General features: G+C 44.8%; 1 pseudogene; it reads right to left on the bottom strand.

The window, feature by feature from the left end:
* Positions 1 to 15,645: 15,645 nt before the first annotated feature.
* On the bottom strand, positions 15,646 to 17,002 carry LOC142459432 (heterogeneous nuclear ribonucleoproteins C1/C2 pseudogene; annotated as a pseudogene).
* Positions 17,003 to 26,929: the final 9,927 nt, after the last annotated feature.

The raw sequence follows: 26,929 nt of genomic DNA, 5'->3' as shown, positions 1-26,929 counted from the left end.
CATACAACTCTTACCACAATCTATACATCAATCCATTGTGCCAAGCACATTTTTACATTTGTTGCCATCATCATTCTCAAGACATTTTCATTCTACTTGAGTCCTTGGTATCCGATCCTCATTTTTCCTCTCCCTTCCTGTTTCCCCCTCCCTCATGAATCCCTGATAATTTATAAATTATTATTATTTTGGCATGTCTTACACTATCCAACGTCTCCCTTCATCCACTTTTCTGTTGTCTGTCCCCCAGAGAGGAGGTAATATATAGATCCTTGTAATCGGTTTCCCCTTTCCACCCCACCTTCCCTCCACCCTCCCAGTATCACCACTCTCACCACTGGTCCTGAGGGTTTCATCTGTCTTGGATTCCCTGTGTCTCCAGTTCCTATCTGTACCAGTGTAGGAACGTGAGGATGCCAAGTTCTGTTGATGCGTGGTCCAATAAACGAAATCACTGCTATCAAGTGGATGCCAACTCAAAGGGACCCTATACCACAGGGGATTTGCAGTGAGGTTTTGAGGCTGTAGCTTTTAGGGGGGGCGGGGGCAGGTAGGAAGCCCAATCTTTCTCCCAAAGGTGCAGTGGATGGGGCTTTCAAACTTTGACCTTACCCAATGTATGACCACTGTGCATGGTTACCTTGCATGTTCTTGGTCATCCTCCTGATGGGTTTCTAATCAGACCACTGTGATCCATACGGGGTTCTTGGACTGGTTTTCAAATAGATACCCAGGCATTTCTTTCTACTCTCTTCCTAGTCTAGAAGCTCTGCTAAAACCTGTTCAGGAAGTGCATTGGTCAGGATCATGGGTCTCTATGTGAAAGACGCAGGTTATACTACTGAACCATCCATATTGCTTACAAGAGAAAGGTGTCTAAAAGCCTTGCTGGTGATAGAGGAGCCTCAACAAGAGCATAGCTTGAATCCAGAGGCTGGTAATGAACTTAGAAACTTGAGGAAAAATGAAGAGGTTGTTGTGGCCGAAGTCGAGTAGGCAGTTGGAAACGAAGCTGGAGAGATCCGATCATGTTGCTGACCCCTAGGAAGAGCCCAGGCTTTCCCCAGAATTTGATGAACTGTCTGGAGGTGGGAAAGTGATGTTTCACTTACATTCCAAATTCTCACTTTGTTGCTTGATGGGGGAACGATAAATCCTGGAGATGGATTCGTATTTTTAGTACTCCAGCTGACAGACAATAACACTTGGACTAAGGTGGTAGCAGTGGGGGAGGTATGAAGTGGTAAGATTTAAAATATGTTCTGCAGGGTGGGGGGGGAACAAAAGAAGCTATGCTTACATTTTCTGTATGAACTGTGAAAAGGAGAAAAAGAACAAGATAATTCCTATTTTCACTCGTTTGGAAAACAAGTTGGAAAAATCAACTTTTCTGTTTTGATCAAAGAAAGTTTGAGATGCTTATTAGAAATCTAATAGTTGTCTAACAAAGAGTTTAGGGGAGAAGTTCGAACTAAGAGTAAAACTTTTGTCATCTTCATTGTATCCCAGATGCACCATCATTGAGTGGATGATGATTCACAGTCGCCGCACAGGACAGAGTAGAACTGCTCCGTAGGCTTTCCCAAGCTTTACAGAAGCAGACACATCTTTCTCGCCAGGAGTGTGAACATTTCTCACAACGTGCTCGAGTACATTAACCACTGCATCGCCAGCACTCCTTCAACAGGGAGTAGATGATATTCAAAGTCAAAGGACCGAATGCAGTCAACTAGAGAGTGAGTACTGACAGAAAAGAGAAGGGGCCAAGGACAGGACGCCAGGACCCCCAACACTCAGAGAGAAGACAAGCAAAGGGAGTAGAGTTTGGAGAACAGCAAAGAAAGAGAGGCGCCCCGCAGCCAAGTGGAGGAAATGTCTCGGGAAACAGTAGGATATATCAGAGCCAAATGCTGCTGACACGGGTAATGAGACAAGGAGGTGCGGCCCATTGTACTCAGCCACCTGGAGAGGGTTCGTCAGTTTGTGAAACAGAAAACACAGTGGCCTTATGACTTGAGGAAAGCAAGAGGAGACTTTGTCTATAAGGCATAAGGATGACCTACAGAATGCTGGTAAATGTGAATACAGAGCAAAGCGGAAAATTCTACACAAGAAGATACATCAGAAGCACTTGCCCTCGGGATGGGAACCCATAAGACGTGGGTGGTCTCGCAAAATGTGGTGAAGAAACTAGATGGTGCCCGGCTATCAGATACAATAGCATCCGCGGTCTGAAAGGCTTGTCTCCAACAAGCAGCCATCGAAGTGTAATATCAACTAAGTCCACATGGAAGAAGCACACCAACATTAGTGACTGAAGGCTTACAGATCATATACTGTAATCAGAAGCCGACGAAGGGATAGTATCAGAGCATAATTGTGAGAATCCAGTTTGCAGAAGGCTGTGGATGACAGCAGGAGCCCGAGATACATTTGTGGGAACTACACAGGAAATAAGCATCCGGTGATTTCCCTCTATGCCTAACAGAGGCATGGGAAGAAACTGGTTACCAAACAGAGTGCATGGGAGAGACGACTACCGAAGATCAAAAGGTTAAACCTGACTTGAATGGTGAAATCCCCTCTTTGAAGCGTGTTAGGCCCGATCTGGTTTTCAACATTTCTCTATTTTGTTTTTTGTTTGTTCATATTGGGGGTTATCTCAGATGTGTTTTGGCATTGGGGTTGACCCTCTTGAATTTTTGTCATATGTCTTTCAGTATATGAAAATACAGGATTGATGAGCATATGGGGACAGCAAGTAGAGTAAGAGTTTCTGGGAGGTAGAGTGGTGATAGGGGGTAAGAGGGGTGAAAAGGGAGATCAGGTCAAGGAGTTCAAGAAGAATATTTTGAAACTGATTTTGTTAGCAATTGTAAAACATTGCCTGATGTGATTGAACTATGGGATATATTTGTATTAACTTCCAATAAAATGGTTTTAAGGAAAATACATCATAAAGACAATTGAAACTCAAACCACCAAGGGATAATATTCCTCAGATGACTTCCACTATTCATAAAGCAATAAATAATAAAAGCTAATATATGCAGAGGTTTTATTATCTATAAAAATATTCAACATATTCTATGTGTGTTAACTTATTAATCAGTAATAGGTAAGACAGTTTTTCTCAACCAGGCCTCCATGAGAAAAACAAGTTCTACAAAATGTAATTGGAAACATTACTTTCTCTCAATTTCTCCCAAGTAGGGTATATAGACAGTAGTAATCTATATGCATAAAAGACCATTTAACTAATTGAACATAATGGATGCTGAGGACAGCAGTTCTCAAATATTTCGGCCTCAGGACCAAATAGTCTTACATTCTTATAAAATATTGAATATTCCAAAGAGTATTTGCTTATGTGAACTACATCTATCAATATTTATCATATTCAAAATTAAGAGAAAATTATTGATTTATTCATTTAAAATAATCATGCATTCTTTTTAACAATAGCAATAGATCATAAGGGAAATGAATGTGAATCAGGCCTCTGGTGAATTCCCTCTGACTAGGAAGACCCTGGGTGAGATGGGCTGCCACAGGGGCTGCGACCATGGGCTCAGACATCACAGCTGTGAGCGTGGTGCAGGACTGGCCAGCATTTGTTCTGCTGAGCGCAGGATTTCTCTGAGTCAGAGCTGACTCAGTGACACCTCCCAAAAAAAGTGGGTTTTCCTATAACAAAATATAATATTTTCATTGATATGGTTTCCGATACCATATAGCAACTAACCTTTAAGAAATGACTTCTTGTTTGAGTTTTTGTGTAGTATCAAAGAAGGCTCTAAATTATCCAAAAATGTTATTAAAATATTCTTCCCTTTTAACAACTACATATTTGTGTCAAGATAAATTTTTAATGTATGTCGACCAAAGTTACATATTTCAGAAGACTGAATGGAGAAGCAGATAAGACAGGCCAGCTGCTTTCTATTAATCCAGACATTAAATAGATTAGCAAAAATATAAACCAAGTTTTGTTTAAAAAAATATAGTGGAAAGGGGGAACTGATTACAAGGATCTACATATAACCTCCTCCCTGGGAGATGGACAACAGAAAAGAGGGTGAAGGGAGACATTGGACAGTGTAAGAAATGACAAAATAATAATTTATAAATTATCAAGGGTTCATGAGGGAGGAGCGAGCGGGGAGGGAGGGGACAATGAGGAGCTGATGCCAGGGGCTTAGGTGGAGAGCAAATGTTTTGAGAAGGATGAGGGCAATGAATGTGCAAATGTACTTTACACAATGGATGTATGTATGGATTGTGATAAGAGTTGTATGAGCCCCTAATAAAATGATTAAAGAAATATATATAGTTACTTTGCATAAACCATATCAATGAAAATATTATATTTTGTTATAGGAAAACCCACTTTTGTTGGGAGGTGTCACTGAGTCAGCTCTGACTCAGAGAAATCCTGCGCTCAGCAGAACAAATGCTGGCCAGTCCTGCACCACGCTCACAGCTGCGATGTCTGAGCCCATGGTCGCAGCCCCTGTGGCAGCCCATCTCACCCAGGGTCTTCCTAGTCAGAGGGAATTAATTCACCAGAGGCCTGATTCACATTCATTTCCCTTATGGTCTATTTTAACTTTGTTGTACTTTTTAATGGTTTGTGCTTTATTTGTGATTGATGTTTTTTCTGCTTTACTTTGTTATTGGTGGTTTTTAAAAAAACATTTATTTCCCCTTTGCTTTCTTTTGAAAACTAGAACAACTTTAAAATGGGCCAAAAGGGAGATCAAATGATAAGACATTTCATTTTAGCCTAATTATGTCTGCCACAATAAGCTTCACGATGCCCTCTACCTGATGTCTTAAGTGAGTTATCCCTCAACTATGATTGGAGGGAACTCACTGGAGGCTTAATCCCCATCGGGACCATGCCCAGGGGGATGACTGACAATGTTCCTTTACATAAAATGACATGATTTCTGTCATGTGAACCAAAGACATATATGAACCATAGATGCATGAATGGATTTGGTCTTCCCACTTAATTCTCGCCCCAATCTAAGAACAACTAGTTCTTATGACCCGGCCCTGCTTGATGCCTGCCTTTATGAAAATCACAGAAGATACAGGTGCTGGAGCAAAGTGTGCTGAAGAAATTAGGTGGTGCCTGGCTATCAGAAGGACTAGCATCGAATGTCCTAAAGCCTTGTCTTCAAACAAGCAAGTGTGGTGTCAACTAACTCCACATGGAAGAAGCACATGAGCCTGTGTGATACAAAGATTGTACATAATAAAATCCAAATCTGGAAGAAGGAATAGTATCAGAGCTTAAATTGTGAATACCTGGCTTGCAGAAGGCTCTGGATAATAGCGGAAGATCAAAATCCATTTTTAGAGTCCATCCACAGATTAAGCCTCTTTTTTACTTTCCTTATACTTTACCACGCACGATGTCCTTTTCCACAGACTGGTCTTTTTGACATGCTCAAAGTACTTGAGATAAAGCCTTTCCATCTTTGCTTCTAAGGAACATTCTGGCTGTGTTTTTTCTAAGACATATTTGTGGGCTCTTTGTCAGTCAATATGTTTCACCGGTACCGTCATTCAACTGCATCCACTATTCGTTTTATCAGTGTCGCGTGGTGATGTTACCACTAGGGAAAGCTTAGATGGCAGGTGTTGTTGTCTAAACTACTGGGAACTACTGGGTAACTCTTCTATAAGTCTCAAGATATTTCAAAATAAAAGGTTTTAATTTTATAAAGCAAACTAAAATTAAAATCGATAGGTTTATTTAAATTGATCTTTTACCTATACATGACTCTTCAGCCCCATTCATGGGTCATTTGGAAAATACTGGTTAACATATCTTCTACATGGAAATGCTTTATTATACAATATCAGAAGATCACCTTTGTTGATATCACCATGCATATCATTAGAAAAATCTTTATGTGTTATAAAACTAATCCATTCACACTGAAAAATACAAGTTTTTCAAAATGTTTGCTTCAAAGTAGGAATTGAATCATTGGCATAAATTCCATCAGTGTTGACCTTGAAATGACAGGTGTAACCACCCAAGTCTAAGGAAAAGACATAGTTTCCCCATCAGTCTTCTTTCAAATAAAAGTGATGTTCCGTGAATGAAGAGGCCGCTTATACATAAACCAAACAATTGCACAAGATTTCACAAGTACTGCTTTCAAGAAACTCGTTCCACTTTAGTACACTGCAGAAATGCTTTCTGCCTCCTTCTCATCTCGTCACAAAATTCACATGGAGTATTGAAAAGAAGCGCACTCAAGAACTGGTTTAATAAAATGAATATGTATTACTACTTCATGACCACCACTTGACTGTGGGTGCATGGCAGTAAAATACACAGCCACTAAGACTGCCTCGAAGATGCTAGCAGATTTACCCACGATTGATTCTGTATATTAGTTCAAATGTAAACTTGATAACCTGAAAACGAAGCCGATTCTATCTTACTAATATTGTTAAAATGAGGGCATTGGTGGTTCACTGATGGAACACTCATCTTCCTTGAAGGACACTCAAGTCTGAACCCTAGCCACTGACCTAATTAATATACAGCCTAATTAATATAGAGGTTAGTAGAGGTTTCTACCCCTCTGCTGCTTTCAAGGACGCCTGTAGTGTAGTGTAGTGTAGTGTAGGGTAGTGAAGTGTAGTGTAGTGTAGTATAGTGGTAGTGTAGTATGGTGCAGTGGTAGTGTAGTGTAGTGTAGTATAGCGGTAGTGTAGTGTAGTATAGCGGTAGTGTAGTGCAGTGGTAGTGTAGTGTAGGGTAGTGTAGTGGTAGTGTAGTATAGTGTTAGTGTAGAGTAGTGTAGTGTTGTGCAGTGGTAGTGGTAGTGTAGTGTTAGTGTAGAGTAGTGTAGTGGTAGTGTAGTATAGAGTTAGTGTAGTGTAGTGGAAGTGTAGTATAGTGTTAGTGTAGTGTAGTATTGTGCAGTGGTAGTGATAGTGTAGTGTAGTGTTAGTGTAGAGTAGTGTAGTGTAGTGGTAGTGTAGTATAGTGGTAGTGTAGAGTAGTGTAGTGCAGTGGTAGTGTAGAGTAGTGTAGTGCAGTGGTAGTGTAGTGTAGTGTAGAGTAGTGTAGTGTTAGTGTAGTGCAGTGCAGTGGTAGTGCAGTGGTAGTGTAGTGCAATGTGGTGCAGTGGTAGTGTAGTGTAGTGCAGTGGTAGTGTAGTGTAGGGGTGTAGGGTAGTGTAGAGTAGTATAGTGTTAGTGTAGTGTAGTGCAGTGGTAGTGTCGTGTAGTGTAGGGTAGTGAAGTGTAGTGTAGTGTAGTATAGTGGTAGTGTAGTGTAGTGCAGTGGTAGTGTAGTGTAGTGCAGTGGTAGTGTAGTGTAGGGTAGTGTAGTGTAGGGTAGTGTAGTGTAGTGTAAGTGTAGTATAGTGTTAGTGTAGAGTAGTGTAGTGTAGTGTTAGTGTAGTGTAGTGTAAGTGTAGTATAGTGTTAGTGTAGAGTAGTGTAGTGTTGTGCAGTGGTAGTGGTAGTGTAGTGTTAGTGTAGAGTAGTGTAGTGCAGTGTGGTGCAGTGGTAGTGTAGTGTAGTGTAGAGTAGTGTAGTGTTAGTGTAGTGCAGTGCAGTGGTAGTGCAGTGGTAGTGTAGTGCAATGTGGTGCAGTGGTAGTGTAGTGAAGTGTAGTGCAATGTGGTGCAGTGGTAGTGTAGTGTAGTGCAGTGGTAGTGTAGTGTAGGGTAGTGTAGAGTAGTGTAGTGTTAGTGTTAGTGCAGTGTAGTGCAGTGGTAGTGTAGTGCAGTGTGGTGCAGTGGTAGTGTAATGTGGTGCAGTGGTAGTGTAGTGTGGTGCAGTGGTAGTGTAGTGTGGTGCTGTGGTGTGTAGTGTAGTGTAGTGCAGTGGTAGTGTAGTGTAGGGTAGGGTAGTGTAGTGGTAGTGTAGTGTAGTGTAGTGGTAGTGTAGTTTAGTGCAGTGGTAGTGCAGTGGTAGTGTAGTGCAGTGTGGTGCAGTGGTAGTGTAGTGTAGTGTAGTGCAGTGGTAGTGTAGTGTAGTGTAGAGTAGTGTAGTGTAGTGCAGTGGTAGTGTAGTGCACTGTGGTGCAGTGGTAGTGTAGTGTGGTGCAGTGGTAGTGTAGTGTGGTGCAGTAGTAGTGTAGTGTAGTATAGTGGTAGTGCAGTGTAGTGCAGTGGTAGTGTAGTGTAGTGGTAGTGTAGTGTAGTGCAGTGTAGTGCAGTGGTAGTATAGTATAGTGTTAGTGTAGAGTAGTGTAGTGTAGTGTAGAGTAGTGCAGTGGTAGTGTAGTGTAGTGCAGTGGTAGTGTAGTGTAGTGGTAGTGTATTTTAGTGGTAGTGTAGTGTAGTGGTAGTGTAGTGTTAGTGTAGTGTAGTGTTAGTGTAGTGTAGTGTAGTGTAGTTTAGTGTTTACATGTTAGGTTGCTAACCACAGGTGAACAGTTTGAAACCACCAACAACTCTACTGGAGAAAATGGAGGCTTTCTATTCCTGTAAAGAACTAGGGTCTCAGAAGTCTACAGGGTCAATGCTACCCTGTCCTACAGGGTCATTATGAGTCAGAAAAACGACTCGGTGGCACTGTGATATTGTCAGTAGTTTCTAGACTAAGATGAAGTAGAAAGAGAACCCTGGTAATCTACTGATGAAAAACAGCTGATAAAAACAATAAGTTTCACAATATTCCAGTCCACCATTGATCACGGGAAATGCAAGACCAGGCAGCATTGAATTCTCTTGTGCAGGGCGCCCCCAAGAGTTGAAGAACAACTTCGCGACAGCTAACATCGTTGGCGAAAATAGTTTGGGCATTGCAGACCCTGGAGAAAGGGTCTCACTGACACCCAGGAATCCATGGGCCAAACATCAAGAACCATGGCCAGGGCATCAAGCGTTAATAACTTCAAAAATTCCTGATTAGAAGGGCTAGCTTAGAATATACCAAAAAAATTATTATAAGTCAATACAAAATCAATAAACATATTGTATAAAAACAAGCAGCATCGCCTATGTGACCCAAAGTTGGCAATAACAAAATCCAAATATGATGAAGGGAAAAGTGTCAGAGCTGAAATTGTGAACCCTCAATTTGTAGAAAGCTATTGAGGGCAGTGGGAGCCCAAAATCCATCTGCAAACTATCTAGTCAGATTATGCCTCTGGCAGATCTCCTCTGAACACAGTCACAGGACTCACAGAGCTTTACTCTCAGGGATGATTGCAAACTTGATTATGGTGGATCGAACCCAGAATATGATACTTGTTCAGTTGGTCTCCCTTCTTCACCCAACGTGAATTTGCCCGAGGCTTAATATTTCTCGTTTGTTCCACAACAGAATTTGCTTCTCTGGCTTTTTAAATATTGTTGACAGTCTCTTTTATTTTCCCTTATGCCTTATTTTTATTTTACCTTTACATTATTATTTCTTCTTTCTGTTTTGTCTTGTTTGTGTTGCATACCGTTTCTGTTAGGTTTCCAAGCTTGTGGAGCACAGAGACAACACCTGATGCAGTGTCTGTTGGGGACAGGACGGTGGGGAAGGGGAGGGGAGTTGCGGATCAAACGATGACTATTTGGAGAGAGGGAGCACTAGAACTGGCCGTGGCGATGGAGATACCACTCTTGTCAAAAGGGAATTAACTATGGAAGTGTATGTGTGAATCTTATAGCAAGAAAACGAATATTTTTTTAAAAAGCCAAAAGTGGACCAGTGGTTACCATGGGTGAAAGAAAACGGGTTTCTGCCTAACGGGCACTGAGCTTACGTTAATGGTGCTCGTCTGGGACAACTTGGAAAGTATATCAAGGATGGCCCACAACACAGAGCATCGCCGGGGCACTGCGCTCGCGCAATTCCTGTAGAACTTGTTCAACTGGAGAATTTTTTGTGGTGTGTATTTTTGCCACAATTTAAAAAATCAGTTACACTCATAACACTGCGTACAAGGAAGAAGATAATGTGCTAAAATTGATTGTGGTCATGATTGAGCTATGGAATTGTATGAGATGTGGAATAAGTGACAATAAAATTGTTTAAATAAATATTTAAATGGGCAACAGATTGTGTGGCCAGGAGATTAGTTACCTGCTCACTCTCTACCTTCTTTCCATTGTTTCCTCGCAATTAGTATTCTGTTTCATCAGGGCCGATAGGCCTGCTTAATCCTTTTATGACCCATGAAACATACAATGCCCAAACAAGTTTTCTACCTCTAAGGTTTAGTGGGAAAGTACTAGCCCATACTGAGTGCATACTGCCATTTAGCAGGGTGTGTGGACTTCATAATGGTGTAAGTCTGAAAACAAACAAACGGGCCTCATCCTACCAATCACAGCACCAGAGATACCTCAGAAGTATGTTTCCCCACTAAATATGACAAAATTTATAATACTTAATTTTTAAAATTTTAATCAAAATGCCTTCCATTATTGAAAACACATGGTTTCCACCAAAAAAACCCTCAAAGTAGATAATAATCTGGTCTTAAAAATGTTAAAATATGCTTTCCCCCACCAGGCTCTTTTCCAGTCTTGTCATTCTTGCCTCTAAGGAACATTCTGGCTGTGCTTTTTTAAAAATCATTTTATTAGGGGCTCACACAACTCTTATCACAATCCATACAAATATCAATTGTGTAAAGCACATCTGTACATTCATTGCCCTCATCATTTTCAAAACATTTGCTCTCCACTTAAGCCCCTGGCATCAGCTCCTCATTTTCCCCCTCCCTCCCGCTCCCCACTCCCTCATGAACCCTTCATAACTTATAAATTATTTTGTCATATCTTTCCCTGTCCGAAGTCTCCCTTCACCCACTTTTCTGTTGCCCGTCCCCCGGGGAGGAGGTCACATGTAGATCCTTGTAATTGGTTCCCTCTTTCCAACCCACTCTCCCTCTACCCTCCCTGTACCACCACTCACACAGCTGGTACTGAAGGGATCATCCACCCTGGATTCCCTGTGTTCCAGTTCCTATCTGTACCAGTGGACATCCTTTGGTCTAGCCAGACTTGCAAGGGAGAATTGGGATAATAGCAGGGGATGGGGGCTGGGAGGAGAGGAAGCATTTAGGAACTAGAGGAAAGTGGTATGTTTCATCGTTGCTACATCGCACCCTGACTGGCCCTTCTGTAAAGGGATCTCCAGTGGCCTACAAATGGGCTTTGGGTCTCCACTTTGCACTCCCTCTCTCATTCACAATAAGATTTTTTGTTCTGATAATGCCTGATACCTGCTCCCTTCGACATCTCGTGACTGCAGAGGGTGGTGTGCCTGGCTGTACTTCTTACAAAACAGATTTGTTTATTCCTTTGGCAGTCGATGTTCTTCACCAGCACAATAATACAAATGTGTCCATTCTTCAGTCTTCCTTATTCAATGTCCAACTTTCTCAGGCACATGAGGTAATTGGGTCCCGGCACACGCAAAGGAGCATCCGTACACATTAAACCCTTTAAAGAGGTCTTGTGTAGCAGATTTACTTAATGTAACATGTCTTTAATTTTTTGGTGGCTGCTTCCATGAACACTGATTGCTGATACAATCAAGGCAAAATCCTTGACAACATCCATCTTTTCTCCTTTTATCATGATGTTACCTACTGGACCAGTGGCAAGGATTTGGGTTTTCTTGACATTGCGTTGTAACTCACACTGAAGGCTGCAGTCCTTGATCTTCATCAGCAAATGCTCCAAGTCCTCCTCTTTTTCAACAAGCAAGGTTGTGTCATCCACATAGCAAAAATTGCTAATAAACCTTCTTCCAGTCCTGATACCATATTCTTCTTCATCTAATCCAGCTTCTCGGATGATCTGCTCAGCACACAGATTGAAAAGATGTGGCAAAGGGATGCAACACTGGCACTCAGTCTTCCTGATTTAAAAACATTCCCTGTTCTCCAAAGGTTAAAAACCTAAAGAGAATCATGTAACTGCTCATTCTTATCTGTAGCATTTTTTTTATTTCTGTTACAAATGTTTATTCAGAATATTTATGCATACATAAATGAGATATTTCATTGAAAAGTTTTAATGTAGATAAACAAGCGGCCATCTAGCTCAGAAGCAACAAAGTCCACATGGAAGAACACACCAGCCTGTGTGATCCAGTGGTCCCAAAGGGATCAGTTATCGGGCATCAAAGAACAAAAAATCATATCATTGGCTGCACACCTCCATGATAGGATAGCTGAAGACAAATGGGTGCATAAACAAATGTGGTGAAGAAAGCTGATGGTGTCCGGCTATCAAAAGAGATCATGTCTGGGGTCTTATAGGCTTGAAGGTGAACAAGTGGCCATCTAGCTCAGAAGCAAAAAGCCCACATGGAAGAAGCACACCAGCCAGTGCGATCACGAGGTGTCAAAGGGACCAGGTATAAGGCATCATGCAAAAAAAAAAGATATATGCATGTATGTATATATATGTGTGTGTGTGTATACCATATTGAATGAAGGGGGAAGTGCAGAGTGGAGACCCAAGGCCCAAGTGTCGGCCAATGGAGATCCCCTCACAGAGGGGTTTAGGAGAGGAGATGGGTCAGTCAGGGTGCGATGTAATACCAATGAAGAACACAGCTTTCCTCCAGATCCTGGATGCTTCCTCCCCCCAACTACCATGATCCGAATTCTACCTCGCAGGGCTGGATAGGGCAGAGGTTGTACACTGGTACATATGGGGGCTGGAGGCACAGGGAATCCAGGGTGGATGATACCTTCAGGACTAAGGGTGTGAGGGGCGATGCTGGGAGAGTGGAGGGTGAGTGGGTTGGAAAGGAGGAACTGATTACAAGGATCCACATGTGACCTCCTCCCTGGGAGATGGACGGCAGAGAAGGGGGGAAAGGGAGACTCCGGATAGGGCAAGATATGACAAAATAACAATGTATAAATTACCAAAGGCACATGAGGGAGGGGAGAAAGGGGAGGGAGGGGAAAAAAAAGAGAACCTGATGCAAAGGGCTTAAGTGGAGAGCAAATACTTTGAGAATAATTGGGGCAGGGAATGTGCAGATGTGCTTTATGCAATTGATGTATGTATATGTATGGATTGTGATAAGAGTTGAATGAGCCCCTAATAAAATGTAAAAAAAGAAAAGAGGAGGAAAAAAAAGAAAATGATTAGGGAAAAGAATGTACAGATGTGCTTTATACAATTGATGTATGTATGGATTGTGCTAAGAGTTGTATGAACCCCTAATAAAATGTTTTTAAAAAATACGAAAAGTTTTAATGTGATAAATGACTTTTAAAAAGAAGAACCTAGTGAAATAAATTACCCCTGAAGTCTAAAGTCAGGTAATTTTGAAAAGGCAAAGAACATGGGACAGATATGTGAAAATGAACCCCCAAAGTCTGTCTCCAGTGGGAAATGATAAGAAAGCTTCCTAAGTCTTAAAACAATAATAGTAATAAAGTTTTAACCCTGGAAAGCTGGCCGCTCCAGGAAGTAGCAGAAGGCCAGACAGCACATGTAACCTGCTGCTTCAATCCAGCCACTCGGAGCAGGAATGAAAACTAGAGAACCAGATTAGACAGTCCGACTTAATCTATTTGTGGTCTCTCTCAAAAAATATGCTGCTAACTTCCAGGATGGACTAGAGAGGGAAGAAGGAGGTGGGGAAGCAGAAAGGTGGCAGGTATGGCCAAGGTCAAGCACAGAGAGATGGAACCTGGGTAGCTCTGTCTAGCATACTCTGGCGGGAGGAGCCTGGCTGCCAGGGTGGGAGTAGTGCTTTCTTCCACAAAGAGCTGAGCAAATGTCCGCCCTGTCCAGTCCTGGGCCATTTGAGAAAGGGGAGAACGGGTGAAGGAGGAGGAGCTACCCTTAAGCCTTTAGCAGGGTGATTCTCAGCAAGAACTCTGTTCTCTATGTCAGCCCTTCCACTCCATCTCCAAGTGCTTGGGAACTTACATTACAAAGGAGCAAGCGTTCGGTCCTATCTCCTTGAGCAGTGGATGGCTGTATCCATTTCCCAAGGCCACCATGGACCTTACTACTGTCACAGATTTGTGTTGTATGTTTGTTTTAAATTAAGGTGATTTACATGACATTCTAAGTGAGAAGTTCAGTAGTATTGGTGCGCTCACAGTGCTGCGTAGCCAGTATCTGGTTTGAAAAATGTTTTCATCACCCTCAAAAGGAAGCTGTGTTCGGCTGCGTTGACTAGAGAAACAAATCCACTGACACTCATATCGGTGCAAGAGGGCGCTTTATATTAAGAACTACTTATATCAAGAACACATCCCAGCACACTCCAGATCTAGTCCATAGATTCAGTGCTAGTCCACAAGCCCGATACTAGGCCAGAAGTCCCTCTTCAGACTCATGCAGCCACAAAGGATCCCGAATGCAGCAACATCACCGGTTGCAAAGTCTTGTGGATCCAATGGCAGTGGTGGCATCACAGGGCTCTCGAAGCTCCCAGCATGGCTCTTCACCAGGAAGGTGAAGGCAGAGAGAGGGGGCACGATCCGCAGGACCCTCCTTATGAGGACGTCCTGCCCACAAGGAGGCACCATCGGGCTGTGGCCTGATTGACAGGCTAGACTCCACCCCTACACTTCAAGTTGACACGAAATGATGTCGCTGTCACAGAAACCCATCCCCATTACAGTTGCTTTGCAGTCCTCTTTCCCTCCGCCCAGGGCATCCACCAATCTACTTTCTCTCTGGACATACGCATTCTGAGTTACTTATTTAAATATAGACTTGTACATGTGAACTTCGGTGTCTGACTTCTTTCACTAAGCATGTTTTGGAGGTTCATCTAAAATGTCGCATCTATCAATACTTCATTCCAATAATTTCCCATTGTATGGATGAGCCACACTATTTTTTAATCCAGTAATCTGTTGGTGAACACTTGGATTGCTTCCACCTGGAGCCTATTGCGAGGCCTACGATGGGCATCGGAGACACGTAGATCCATTTGAGTCATTGCTCCCAAAGTTTTGCACTCTCTGCCTAGGAGCACAATTACTACGCTGTGGCAGTTCCACCTCCAACGATTTGGGGGACTACCAAGCTGTTTTGCCCAGTGGCTGCATCCTTTCGTATTCTAGCATTGCAGAAGGGGTTCAATTCCTCCACATCCTCCCCAATACACCTTAAATTTCTGGGGGTTTGCTTTTATTAGAGCCATTGAAATGTGTGTGAAGTGCTACCTCATTGTGGGTTGGGTTATTCATTCCTTCCCGGGGACGCTGACCGTCTTTTCAGGTACTTTTGAACATCTGTGTATCTTCTTTGGACAAATGTTTATTCAAGTCCTTTGCTAATATCAAACTTTTAAAACTCTTTTTTTTTTTCCTGGTTTAATAAGATTTATTTTGAGGAAAAAAAAAAAAGGTCCCAAACATCAGGCCGTTCACAAAAATAATCCACAGTATCTATCAACTTTAGAAAACAAATCTTAAGACTAATACACTATTTTCTAGAGGATGCATGACATGCCAACTCTCATTCACAAAAAATACATTGTTACATTATGCTGAACAGCCCCACACAGCACTCTCATGTGGGGCACACACCTAAAACTTAAAACTCTTCTCATATGCTACTCAACTAGACGCGAATGCCTTTGCAGTTAGGGAAGCAAGTACTGAACTCAGAATATGGAGAAAACTGTACTCCCTGCATAACAAGAGATTATTTTGGAGACAGTTGATAAAAACCATACATCCTTTTTATTGTTAAGTCAAAGAGGTATCAAAATGAAAAGCAAAAAATTACAAGGAAAGACTTAATGTAACTACTAGGAGCATCAAAAGAAGCAAAAGTGGGACTAGGCGCAGGGCAATGTGAATTAATGGACAAGGAAGGACAAGGATGGGAGAACAGTGAACATGTGCCGAAGATAATACTAGGGGAGAGGATCTGGTGGAAAAATCTGATCTTAGACACGCGCCTCGGTAAAGAAATAATGGGATACGATTTCTAAACCCCAACCACTATGTGCTTAAGAGTCATCCTCGCCATTGGCGCTGTCTCTGTCATCCTCTCCTTCCTCAGCCTCTTTTTCGTCATCCTTGATCAACTCCAGCTGGTCATCCCCCCGATCTTCATTCTCATCATCATCCAGTAGGTCCCCCTCCTCAGCAGAGTCATCTGCACCCCCCTCGGACTCCATCTTCACATTAGTCTCATCTTTCTTCAGGGAGCTGCTGCTCTGCTCCTCTTCTGACTTATCATTCTTCATCTCAACTCCTTGTTTGCTCTGTTCCTTTTCAATTTTTTCCAGGCTTTCCAGTAGCGAATCCACTTTTTGTTTAATCTGTGTCAACTCCTTTTTAATGGTCTGAAGGTCATCTCCTTTCAATTTTCCTGACTTGGAAGAAGATCCCCGCTGTCCACTCTTGGAATTGAAACCACTTTTGCCCCTTCGTGAGGTGTTTCCTGATACACGCTGGCGTTTTGAGGGCACTACAGCCCGAGCAATAGGAGGAGGAGGAGGAACTCTTGCTGGGTAGCTGTACATCCTGTCATAATAATCCCGTTGAAAGTCATAGTCCAAATCAAAAGAAGAGCCGTACATCTCCGCTGCAGATCGTTTCACACCTGCTTTTCCTCGGTTCACTTTTGGCTCTGCAGCCAGATTAATATCTAAAACCTGGCCAGCAATCATTCTGCCATCCTCTCCTGCTACAGCAGCTCGGGCATTTCTCTCGTTAACATACTGAACAAAGGCAAAGCCTTTATGAACAGAGCAGCCCACGATTTTGCCATACTTCGAGAAGATCGCCTCTACATCAGACTTCTTGACCACAAGAGTGTTGAGATTTCCAATAAATACACGGGAGTTCATGGAGCGAGGGTCCGTTTTGTTGGTAACATTGCTGGCCATGGTGTTTGACAAGGTTGGTCACAGCTGAAAAATGTAGCTGAAGATCAAAAAAATCTCACAGGAAGGAAAAAGGAGAAGAAATTCAACTGTGAATCTCCTGCTCCCAGTTTCCACACGAAGAAGCCGACTGCGGCTGGAGGTCAGCAAGGCGGTCTCAACCGCTCAGTCTCCGTCTCTTCACAAAATCACTTTTAAAACTCTTATCAGTCTTATTGTTTTCATTTGCGCCGATACGAGTGGCTAGTGAGGTTAAACATCTTTTCGTGGATTTTTAATTTCACTTTTTTATAAATTGTTTAATATCTTTCTCCCATGTTTAATTAGTTGTTTGCCTTTTGTTAAATGATGTGCATAAATTCTTTGTGATTTCTGGATGCTAATCTTTTGCCTATTAAATATGTTGCAAATATTTTCCTCCATTAATCTCCTCTTTTGTTATCTTTTAACTTTTGTACCAGGTATCAAGAAAAAATAAGCATGAGGTCCCCTGGAGAGGGAGGTGAATCTGTCAGAGGGATAAGGCCTGATGACGGGAGGGGCCGCACAGGAGAGGGGAGAGGGAATGGTTAGGTCAGGGCAAACATAGGTGCATGTCTGGTGTGAGGAGGGGAGGGAGGGCTGACCGCCAGGTGGGAAAAGGAGAGTCTGAGGATGCCCTTGGGATCACTAGATAAGAAGGGTCTTTAGTGACATGGGCAGAATGGACCTAGGGCATCTGTGGGTACCCAGGAACCCAGCTTGGTGCTGCAGAAAACTGGAACACTGAGTCCTGGATCTTTGGGGTGCACATCCTGCTCCAGAGACTGTAACAGTGAGACCCCAACTGGGAACTTCACTGGGTGAACCAGCTATACTTGTACCCTGAGGACTTAAGCCGGAAAACACAAGGTGTCTGAGGTAGAAGAAGACAGCTGTACCAAGAGCGGTGTACTGTTGGTTGGTGAACATCAATGCCCTATATGTATTGACATGTATTATCCTGACAACCCTGTGATGGCCATTCTGTTATAGTCTGCTTATGCTCATGTATATTAGGGTGTATCTCAGAGGTGCACCCCCACTTGGGCTCACTCACCCTCTTGAAACTGTTATTTCTTGGCTTATTGTTCGGTAAATGAAACCTGGGGATGCTGAGCCTACAGGGAAATAAACTATAACAAGGGTTGGGGGGGGGGCATAGAGGAGTGGAGGAGGTAAGAGGGAGATAATGTCAAGAAGTGCAGGGAGGAAAAGTATGTTTTGGAAAACATGTTTGATTATGGAAGAATTCCACAATGATGTTTGACATGATTGAATTATGGAAGGATATGACATATATGCCAATGCTCCCAAGTTACAGCAAGCACTAAATCCTAGCTCCAACTTAAGTACAATTAGTTCTTATATCATGGCCCTGCTACATACTCACCTTCATGAAATGATCGCTGAAGATAAGGGCGCTACAGCAAAGTGTGGTGAAGAACGCAGATGGTGCCCAGCTATTAATCGGAAGAGTGTCTGGGGGCTAAAAGGCTTGGATTCAAGCAAGCAGCCGTCTAAGCGAGGAGTCAATTAAGTCCACACAGAAGCACCAACACCAGGTTGTGTGATCCAAAGACGACAATTACAAAACCCGAATATGGTGAGGAGAAAAGCATCAGAGCCCCCAAAGCATGAAGAACACCCAGTTTGTGGAGGGCTCTTGGGGATGGTGAGAGCCCAAACTCACCTGCAGGGTACCTGGTCAGACTGAGCCACTGGCAGATCCGCTCTCGCCACGGGCAAGAGTCTCCATCAGCCTCACTGCCAGGTAGAGACCATTGTAATCTTGATTATGCTGGATCGAACTCAACATCTGGCCAGTTGGCCTCCCTGTAGACGTGACCTGAATTGGGTCTGGGTGCAAGTATCTCTTACCGGTCCAGGACAGAAATGTCTTCCCTGGCTTTTTGATGATTGTTGGGGGTCTTTTCCTTCTTGCACATTATCAGTATTTTCATCTGTATACTACTTGCTTCTTCCCTTACCTCCTTAGCATGGTTTGTTGTCAGTGACTTTCTGTGGGTCTCCCAGCTGTGAAGCACAGGGGCTACGAGGCATGATAAGAATAACTGACACAAGGGAATATGGGGAACATGGTGGGAGTGCAGACAGGAGGGAAAGGAAGGGGATTGGGGAGTAACTAATGAAGACAGGAGTGCGGGGAGCCCTAGAGCAGATGCTGATTGCACGAATCATCTTTGATTTGAACATGGGCCAGGGGGTGCTCTAGAATTGATATGGGGGTGATTGTACAATTCTCCATGATATGATTGAGCAACTGAACTATTGAATTATATATGTAAATTACTTGTGAATAAAACTGGAAAAAATAGAATAGAAAAAATAATTTTTAACCTAATTTGTTTTTTGTATCATTTGTCTTAATTTCTCCAATCTTCTTTCATATATAGTTTACTACCTTCATAACTTACTTTTGCTTTTTATATTACTATTCTTATATTAATCTTTAATCACCAGAAACTTGTCTTTCTTATTTTGGGAGAAAACATGAAAAAGAAAATGCCTTGTGTTAATGTGGGAAAACAGCAGCCTTCAAGTCATTAGGACTGGATTCAGAAGCAAACTTCACTGTCTACTCAGAAAAAAACAAACTCGCTGCCATCAAGTCGATTTTAACTTGCAGGGTCCTAGAAGAGGTTGCTTAACCTTCCCGGGTCCATTTGCTTCCTAAAAATGGGTACAATGCTTTCCCCCCCTCAGTTCCGAGGCACACATTTTGACTTCCGTGTGTTAGGGTTCAGTTGACAGCTCGTTGTGGTTAGATATCTTTGGGTTGGCTCTGACCCCTGGTGACCTTATGTACAACGAAGCGAAACACGACCTGGTCAGGCGCCATCCTCACGATTCTTGCTATTTGAGCCCACTGTTGCAGCCACGGTGTCAGTGCATCTCGCTCGGGGTCTTGCTCTACGTTACCAATAACAATGCCCTTGGCATTGTGAGCGAGCCGGGCTGCTAACCGCAAGCTTAGTTCGAATTCAGCATTCACTCCGAGGGAGAATGACAGGCTTTCTACCGCTGTACAGATTCGCAGTTTCAGAAATTCTCAGGAGCAGTTCGACCTTGTCCTACAGGGTCGCTGTGAGTTGACATACACTTGACAGCAGGGGGGTTGGGTTTTTTTGGGGGGAGGGGCTTCTTCAGGGACTGGTCCTTCCTCACAAAATGTCCAAAGCACGTGAGACTAAGTCTTGCCCTCTTACCTTCTAAGGAACGCTCTGGCTGTACTTCTTCCAAGACAGATCTGTTTGTTCTTTTGGAAGTCCATGGTATATTGAATGCACTCTACCAACACCATAATTCAAATGCATCAATTCTCCAGTCTTCTTTATTCATTGTCTAGCTTTTGTTTATATCTGTATGTATAAAAGGTCATGGAGACGGAAGACTATGGTTCGAGTCAAGTGCACCTTAATCCTCAAAGTGACATCTTTGCTTTAAAAAAAATAAACATTTAATTGGCATATATTTCACATATCATACAATTTAATTGTTCAAGCATATTAAGAGCTGTGCAATCACTACCACAATCAAGTTCAGAATATTTTCTTCTCATACTCATAGTTGCTAGCGCCCCATTTCCCCCAAACCTCCTGTGCCATGCACCTGTGTACTTAGTAATCCAGTTCCCGCCTCTGCAGATTTACCTCTCCTGGATAGCATATACAGAAAAATCAAACAAAACACAAAGAGGAAGTTGAAAAATAAAATCACCAACAATGACAAGACAACACAGAGGAAAACCTTAATCAAAAAGAAAGCACAAACTATTAAAAACTGAAACTGCTTTAAAACACTTTTTAACACTTTAAAGAGATCATTTGCAGCAGAGTTGCCTAATACACTATGTCATTCAATTTCTTAAAAGCTGCTTCCCTAATGTGTTGAAGAAAGCTGATGGTGCCCGGCTATCAAAAGATACAGCATCTGGGGTCTTAAAGGCTTGAAAGTACGAGGTGTCGAAGGGATCAGGTATCAGCCATCATCAGAACAAAAAAATCATATCATTGTGAATGAGGGGAAGTGCGGCATGGAGACCCAAAACCCATCTGTAGGCAATTGGACATTCCCTTATGGAAGGGTCGCGGGGAGGAGATGAGCCAGTCAGGGTGCGATGTAGCAACGATGAAACATACAACTTTCCTCTAGTTCCTAAATGCTTCTTCCCCATCCACTATCATGATCCCAATTCTCCCTTACAAATCTTGCTAGACCAAAGGATGGGCACTGGTACAGCTAGGAACTGGAAACACAGGGAATTCTGGGCGGATGATCCCTTCAGGAGCAGTGGTGTGAGTGGCGATACTGGGAGGATGGGGTGCAAAGGGGGAACCGATTACAAGGATCTAGATATAACCTCCTCCCTGGGGGACGGACAACAGAAAAGTGGGTGAAGGGAGACGTCAGAGAGTGCAAGATACGACAAAATAATAATTTATATACTATCTAGGGTTTCTTCCATGAGTGAGCATAGATCGTAGAGCAGGTGAAATGAAATCCTTCACAACGTCAGTGCGTTCTCTTTTGATCACGCTGTTGCTTGTCACGTTGTAAAGATTTTGCTTGTCTTACTGAAAGCTGCAGTCTCGGGTCTTCATCGTGGAGCATCTCCAGCCCTCTTCACCTCCGGCAGCAAGGGCTCACAGTCTGCAGACTGCAGGTTGTTCACGGGTCACCCTCCCGTCCTGAGGTCGGAATCCAGGTGCTTGGAGTATTTGCTCCGCCTTCAGACTGACTAAGCAGTGTGAGGAGATGCAATCCTGACACACACTGTCCCTGGGTGTCAACTACACTGCGTTCCCCTTGCTCTGTTCAAATGACTGCCTCTTGGTCGGTATACAGGTTTTCCACCGTGCTCCATTGAATGCTCTGCAATTCTCATTCTTCAAAAGGCCTCAACCAGCACTGGGCTGACACTACTGCTCCCAGTATATAAAAGTGCGGTGCATTTCCGGTTAAGGCCTCTCTGATTCGATGAGCTACATGGGTTCCCATCTCGTAGGTCCTCAGATGGTTTCACACTCAGATTAAAGGGCCTAGCACAGGTCCCACACCGAGAGGTGCCCCGACGACAGAGCTCGTCTTTGTCCTGAAGAATGCCACTCCTGGGCATGCTCTCTGTGTCACCTTGCCCTTCCTCTGTGGCTTCCAGAACCTCAGCCCGGAGCTCCTCCTACTCAAACGCTCAGCTGACTGAGGCTGTGCCCTCAGTTCTCTCCTTGGGGGTACAGAACCCAGATGAACCCAGAGCCAACAATGAAACGCTCCCCGTGAGGCTGGCCTTTCCCAGGCACCAAGGGACATTGCCACCAATCAGCATGCTACCTCTGCACCGTCTCACAGCACCCTGTCCCCGCTGAGTGGTGACTAGGACACCCCGCCCCCCGCCCCGCAGGTCCCAGCCCAGGCTCTCAGGGTCTCCAGTCTTCCTCCTCACTGGAGAAGGGGGCCCACTGAGCCAAGCCTTCACTCAGAGAGCATCCCAGCAGCTTGCAGGGATTGCCACAACCACCAGAACCCCACATCTTTGCTGCATCCATGGGACTTTACTAGCATCCTACGGACCAAGAGTGACTGAATTATTGGAACAATTGGAATAATACCCCCAAAATTAAGATAAATTCTCCAACCACTCACAATGCCATAATTTGACAGGCATCACAGAGGCCTCCCCTTACCACGGAAATGTGGGGCTGAAGGCTACTTGTCCGTTTTTAATGTGTTTCTTCACAGAAGTGTGTGCTGGATGTCTAAGGCCCTACTATCTTACAAGGAAGGATCAGCTTCACATATTCATGAGTGAAAGAGTCATGAGGGGACTGGACACAGCTGACTGAGATGAAAAGTCAAATTCATCACCATCAAGTCAATTCCGACTCATAGCAACCCTACAGGACAGGGTAGAACTGCCTCTGTGAGTTTCTGAGACTGTAACTCTTTGTGAGAGTAGAAAGCCTCATCTTTCTCCCTTGGAGCAGCTGGTGGTTTTGAACTGCTCACCTTGTGGCTAGGAGCCCATCACAAAAATCACTTCCTCCTGTGAGCTGCAAAAGCTGGCCCTCACGTCACCTGGAAACGTGCTTTAAGTGTGAATTAGAACCAGGGTTAAAGTTTTAATACACCCCCTTTACCAGACACCTAACGAGGAGCGGAAGAGCAGAAGGGATGCCTCTGGTGACTGCGATGCCCGCTCACCTGGGCTCATAGCCTAGGGCCAGTGGCAGAGTATTCAGGAAGGGGCTGCACCAATTCCAAAGAAACCTGCTTCAAAACCAAGGTGTGGGTGTCAGGCAAGAAGGGGAGCACGCGTGACTTAGGGTTGTGGCCCCTGTGTGGTGGTGGAATCTCCCGCACTTGTCCAGGAAGCCTCATCTCATCCTCCAAACAGCTGGGGAAAGGGCTGTCATTCACATGGCCCAAGTGAAAATTCAGAGTCACCCTAGGGAACCGGGATGAAAATTCAGGTAGCCTGACCCCATTCCTGGATCGCTGGTGATGCAATTGTTACCCATTGGACTGCAACCCAAAAGGTCAGCAGTTTGAAACCACCAGGCGTTTCTCAGAAGGAAGACAGAGCTTTCTACATCTCTCCGAAGTTGGTCTCAAAAACTCATGGGGCAGTTCTACTCTGTCCTACAGGCTCGCTATGAGTCGGCATCGACTGGATGGCCATGAGTTTCAGTTTGGTTTAGTTGGGGCCCATTGCACCATGTTGGATATCAACTAAGCCCAGATGTGGAGAAATATCTGTGACACTGTTTTCTCCAACCCAGAATCCTTCAGAAATGAGTGAATGAGCATCCCCTTGTCGTGGAAGTTTGGAGGCATAAGTATAGCCTGTCTGCACCCCAAATACCCCTTGGAATAGAGGGGTACTGGGTAAGGCACTTTTCAGTGGTCAGCCAGGCAGCCCCATCACTGTCACTGTGTGAGGGGAACTAGACAGTGGTGATGCTTGGATAATATTGTGACTGGGCTAAATGTCTCAGAACTGTGCACGGTCACGTGGTTAAAATGAGAAATGTCAGGTTTCGTAGATATTTCGCACAATAAAGAAAATGGTGCTTTCAGACATGGTGGTCAGCGCTGTGGAGAAAACCTCAGCAGGGTGCTGTAAGAAAGAAAGTGGAAGGTGGGGGGAGAAAGGGGGACCCAATCACAATGATCTACATATAACCCTCTCCCAGGGGGCCGGACAATAGAAACGTGGGTGAAGAGAGACACCGGTCACGGTAAGACATGAAAAAAATTATAAAAATGTATAAATTAGCAAGGGTTCATGAGGGAGGGATGGTGGGAGAGATGGAGGAGAAAAAATGAGGAGCTGACACCAAGGGCTCAGGTAGAAAGAAAACGTTTTGAAAATGATGACAAGAGATGTACAAATGTGCTTGACACAGTGAATGGATGGATGAATTGTGATAAGAGCTGTATGATCCCCCAATAAAATGATTTTTTAATTAATTAATTTTTTAAAATAAAGAGATTGGGATGGACCATTGGGAGCGGGTGGTCACTGAGGGCTTCACATGCACTGAGAATGCATGATGGGAAGGCATCCCCTCATGATGACTTTGGGATAGTACCTCCCACCCCAGGGCCTGTACACAGCTGGAAATAGGGCTGGAGAGGTGGGCAGAAGGCAGCGGCAAGCAATCTTGTTTAACGTGATGTGGGCAGGAGGTGTGGAGAACAGAGTGAGGCAGGGGATCCCAGAGAGCACAGTGCCTCAGGACCAGTGCGGAGCTGGCATCCAGGTCAGGTCAGGAGCGGCTGGTCCGGCAGGGAGGCAGACACAGGGCTGGGTGGGTCCTCAGGAAGCAGAGAGCAGCCGAGTGCCCATGAGAAGGAAGGCATCACAGAGCCCACTTGAGAACACAGGCCAGGTCCACCCGAGCACCAAGTCTGGGTCAGATGCATAGCAGGAGGAACGAGATGCTGAGGCCCCGCTGGGAGGCCCTGGGCTGGGCTGGAAGGCACTGGGAGGCCCTGGGCTGGGCTGGAAGGCACTGGGAGGTACTGGGCTGGGCTGGAAGGCACTGGGAGGTACTGGGTTGGGCTGGAAGGCACTGGGAGGTACTGGGCTGGGCTGGAAGCTGCGTGGCAGGGAAAGGTGCGTAGGGACAGGAGCTGCCTCTTCAGCTCACTGCAGAGGCGCAGAGGTCAGAGCCCATGGGGTTTGGGAAAAATGACAGGCCAATGAGCAGCTCAGAGGGGGCAGGGGTTGCTTACTCTGGGCTGCCTGGATTACGGTGGTGGTCGTGTGCCCCAAGTCCTGAGTACCAAGGCGACCCCCACCCCCACTCCCCAAAACTACAGCAAGCACAGAAAGGGCCCTGCCCTGAAAGGTTGCAACTCCTCAAATGGAATGTGGTTCTTCTAGGGAAGAATGGGCGCCCGGAGGAAAAGCCAAGGCCAAAGGTGGAGTCACGTTGGAGAGGCTTCTCCCACGCCTTCCCAGAGTCTCCCTGCAGAACAACTTCTCATCCAGCAGTCATTTGGGGGGGCAGACAAAATAACATGTGGTGATGGATTTTTTTTTTTAAGCTGGTACCAGATTAGGTACCTAATCTAGGCCCCCCCCCCCCCTGTCTTCACCAGCAGGGTAAACCAGCAGGAGATCCTCACCAACATGAAAACAAAGAAGCTCCCTCAGCAGGGGGGCGGGGAGATTATGGACCCCATCACAGGAGACTCTTTCCTGCATCCTAGCTTTGCTTTCTCTGACAAAACACCTTGGATCTCCTAGCTCAGTCTCCTCCATGTGAGTTCCCGTGTCCACAAAAGCCCACAGAAGAGCCCACACCGTCAGTGTTGACCGCCAGCCTCTCTGAGCACGAATGGGAGTGAAAGGCTGTGGCTGTCTGTTGGGATTTGGCACACCTCGCTCCATTCTGTCCGACAGGGCCATCGGGAACATCCCCTGAGCCCTGGGGACAGGGAAGCCAGAGCTGCTAGGAGACCTGGGTGGGAGGTCCAGAGGACAAATGGGACCAGAGAGGGTCAGGCAAACCCCAAACTAAACCCACTGCCATCAAGCTGATCCCAACTCAGAACAATCCAATATTTTGCTCCAGAGACTGTACATCTCTACAGGCACAGAAAGCTTCAACTTTCTTCCGCAGAACGTCTGGTAGGTTTGAATACCACCCCTCTTTTACGGTCAGCAGTCTCACACTCACCAACAGCACCCCAGGATTCCGTGCAAAGGTGAACAAGAATAGACAGTCATCACCACCACACACAAGCTTCCAGAGACAGACGGGTGGTGACAGACAGATGTGGGAGAGCTGGCTGTCGCAGCACAGCTACAGGGAGCATGCTGTGCAGGGCAGGGTCTTTGAAACCTTGAGGCTCACGGTTGAGGCGCAGGCTGCCAAAAAAACCATCAGGACCCGGCATTGGAAGCAGCCACTGAACTCACGCAGCATCCTGAGCCAGGGTCACCCACCCACTCACTCAGCATCCTGAGCCAGGGTCACCCACCCACCCACCCCCTACAAACTCCTTCCCCTGTGACTTGCTCTAAGATCCAAGCAAGATCCTGACTTGGGGCAGCATATTCCTCAGCACGTTTTCGCCTCTTTTCCGTTCCTTATAAATCAGAAACTTAATTACCCGGAAAAGAGTCTCCTGCAACCAAAATACAAATGCGTTTAATGTATAATTTATATGGGGGAAATGTAGATGTCAGTGCATGACAGATTGTCATATTAATATTTTTGCAGTCGCATGTCTAGGCATCTGTCTGCCCCCCCTGAGAATGGCTTCCTGCAGGTGATGGGAGGTCTGGGCACAGCCAGGTAAGCTAGAGAGGAGGCTTTGGGGCAGCATGTGATGAACTTCCCGTGTCTCCACTCTGGAAGGGCAGAGCTGGAGGCCCCAGCCCGGCATGAGCACTGCTGGTACTAAAATTCATTTTCCAAATTTTCTTTTCTTTTGGAGGAACATCTAAACAGCAAACTTCATTCCCATTCCTGAGTGTGGGTGAGTCACAGTTCTGCCTCCACCCCTCCCCGGAGGCAACTTGGCACTTGGGGCCAGCTCCCAGCCAGGCTTCCAGGGC

The sequence above is a fragment of the Tenrec ecaudatus genome, chromosome 10, assembly GCF_050624435.1.
Source record: "Tenrec ecaudatus isolate mTenEca1 chromosome 10, mTenEca1.hap1, whole genome shotgun sequence".
Classification (NCBI taxonomy): domain Eukaryota; kingdom Metazoa; phylum Chordata; class Mammalia; order Afrosoricida; family Tenrecidae; genus Tenrec; species Tenrec ecaudatus.
This window is presented reverse-complemented; position numbering and strand designations above follow the sequence as displayed.